This window comes from Schistocerca piceifrons, unplaced genomic scaffold, assembly GCF_021461385.2.
Source record: "Schistocerca piceifrons isolate TAMUIC-IGC-003096 unplaced genomic scaffold, iqSchPice1.1 HiC_scaffold_938, whole genome shotgun sequence".
NCBI classification, from domain to species: Eukaryota; Metazoa; Arthropoda; class Insecta; order Orthoptera; family Acrididae; genus Schistocerca; species Schistocerca piceifrons.
In genome coordinates this window covers 175,001-177,500 of record NW_025729210.1, presented here as the reverse complement: position 1 = coordinate 177,500, position 2,500 = coordinate 175,001, and the positions used below count along the sequence as shown (strand labels likewise).

At 61.0% G+C, this 2,500-nt stretch overlaps 1 non-coding gene across 1 annotated transcript in view; it reads right to left on the bottom strand.

The window, feature by feature from the left end:
* The window catches only part of LOC124772300, a 7,034-nt gene that overhangs the window by 3,465 nt on the left and 1,069 nt on the right, over nucleotides 1-2,500 (bottom strand). The window contains exon 1 of the ribosomal RNA XR_007013928.1: nucleotides 1-2,500. This exon is cut by the window's left edge and continues 3,465 nt beyond it; it is cut by the window's right edge and continues 1,069 nt beyond it. This is a non-coding gene — a ribosomal RNA (large subunit ribosomal RNA).

The following is a 2,500-nucleotide window of genomic DNA, read 5'->3' as shown; positions in this document are numbered from 1 at the left end:
GCTGACGTTCGTCCACAGCACATGCGCGCATCAGGCGTGACGCGAGAACCTTGTGAAAGGTCCGCGCCAACACCGAGCAGACCGTAATGGGGCGAAAGTCAGCGGGGGATGTTGGTGCAGCCGTTTTCGGGAGAAGGGACGTCCGCGCGCGAAGCAGGCGTTCCGGAAGGGCGCGGGCCAGAAGGAAGAGATTCATCACTTTCACCAGGACTTCGTGCGGCAGGCGCCGCAACTCCGCTGGGGTAAGGCCGTCCGGCCCGGCTGCTGATCCCCTGGGCGGCAACGCGGCGGCGACCTCCTCATGTGTGACCGGCCCCCATATGCACTCAAGAGCGACAGGCTCTGAGTGCGGGAGGAGGCGGTCACGAATGAAGCCCGCGGTGGAGATGGGCTTCTTGGTGAAGAGGTCCGCCCAGAAGTCCAGCAGACCAGGGATGGCAGGTGGCGGCTGGAGCAGGGTGCCATCCAAGAGGCCGCGCACGCAACGTGCACGCGACCGTCGGAAGGCATCCTGCGTTCTCGCGTACTCCCAGCGGCGCCGCTTGCGCTTCTGCGTCGGCGGCGCGGCAGGCGGCCGCTTCGATGGTTGGCGCGGCCGAGGGGAAGATCGGGACACCGCCGCAACTGCGGTGCTCTTCGCGTTCCAAACCCTATCTCCCTGCTAGAGGATTCCAGGGAACTCTTGATTAAGAGAGTCATAGTTACTCCCGCCGTTTACCCGCGCTTGCTTGAATTTCTTCACGTTGACATTCAGAGCACTGGGCAGAAATCACATTGCGTCAACACCCGCTAGGGCCATCGCAATGCTTTGTTTTAATTAGACAGTCGGATTCCCCCAGTCCGTGCCAGTTCTGAGTTGATCGTTGAATGGCGGCCGAAGAGAATCCGCGCACCCGCGCGCCCCCGGAGGAGCACGCTAAGGCGGACGCGGCCTCGCAGCAAGGAAGATCCGTGGGAGGCCAAGGCACGGGACCGAGCTCGGATCCTGCACGCAGGTTGAAGCACCGGGGCGCGAACGCCGCGCAGGCGCGCGCATCCTGCACCGCCGACCAGCACGAGGCCGACCAACGGCGAGAGCAGACCACGCCCGCGCTAAACGCCCGCACTTACCGGCACCCCTACGGCACTCACCTCGCCCAGGCCCGGCACGTTAGCGCTGACCCACTTCCCGACCAAGCCCGACACGCCCCGATCCTCAGAGCCAATCCTTATCCCGAAGTTACGGATCCAATTTGCCGACTTCCCTTACCTACATTATTCTATCGACTAGAGGCTCTTCACCTTGGAGACCTGCTGCGGATATGGGTACGAACCGGCGCGACACCTCCACGTGGCCCTCTCCCGGATTTTCAAGGTCCGAGGGGAAGATCGGGACACCGCCGCAACTGCGGTGCTCTTCGCGTTCCAAACCCTATCTCCCTGCTAGAGGATTCCAGGGAACTCGAACGCTCATGCAGAAAAGAAAACTCTTCCCCGATCTCCCGACGGCGTCTCCGGGTCCTTTTGGGTTACCCCGACGAGCATCTCTAAAAGAGGGGCCCGACTTGTATCGGTTCCGCTGCCGGGTTCCGGAATAGGAACCGGATTCCCTTTCGCCCAACGGGGGCCAGCACAAAGCGCATCATGCTATGACGGCCCCCATCAACATCGGATTTCTCCTAGGGCTTAGGATCGACTGACTCGTGTGCAACGGCTGTTCACACGAAACCCTTCTCCGCGTCAGCCCTCCAGGGCCTCGCTGGAGTATTTGCTACTACCACCAAGATCTGCACCGACGGCGGCTCCAGGCAGGCTCACGCCCAGACCCTTCTGCGCCCACCGCCGCGACCCTCCTACTCGTCAGGGCTTCGCGGCCGGCCGCAAGGACCGGCCATGACTGCCAGACTGACGGCCGAGTATAGGCACGACGCTTCAGCGCCATCCATTTTCAGGGCTAGTTGCTTCGGCAGGTGAGTTGTTACACACTCCTTAGCGGATTCCGACTTCCATGGCCACCGTCCTGCTGTCTTAAGCAACCAACGCCTTTCATGGTTTCCCATGAGCGTCGATTCGGGCGCCTTAACTCGGCGTTTGGTTCATCCCACAGCGCCAGTTCTGCTTACCAAAAGTGGCCCACTTGGCACTCCGATCCGAGTCGTTTGCTCGCGGCTTCAGCATATCAAGCAAGCCGGAGATCTCACCCATTTAAAGTTTGAGAATAGGTTGAGGTCGTTTCGGCCCCAAGGCCTCTAATCATTCGCTTTACCGGATGAGACTCGTACGAGCACCAGCTATCCTGAGGGAAACTTCGGAGGGAACCAGCTACTAGATGGTTCGATTAGTCTTTCGCCCCTATACCCAGCTCCGACGATCGATTTGCACGTCAGAATCGCTACGGACCTCCATCAGGGTTTCCCCTGACTTCGTCCTGGCCAGGCATAGTTCACCATCTTTCGGGTCCCAACGTGTACGCTCTAGGTGCGCCTCACCTCGCAATGAGGACGAGACGCCCCGGGAGTGC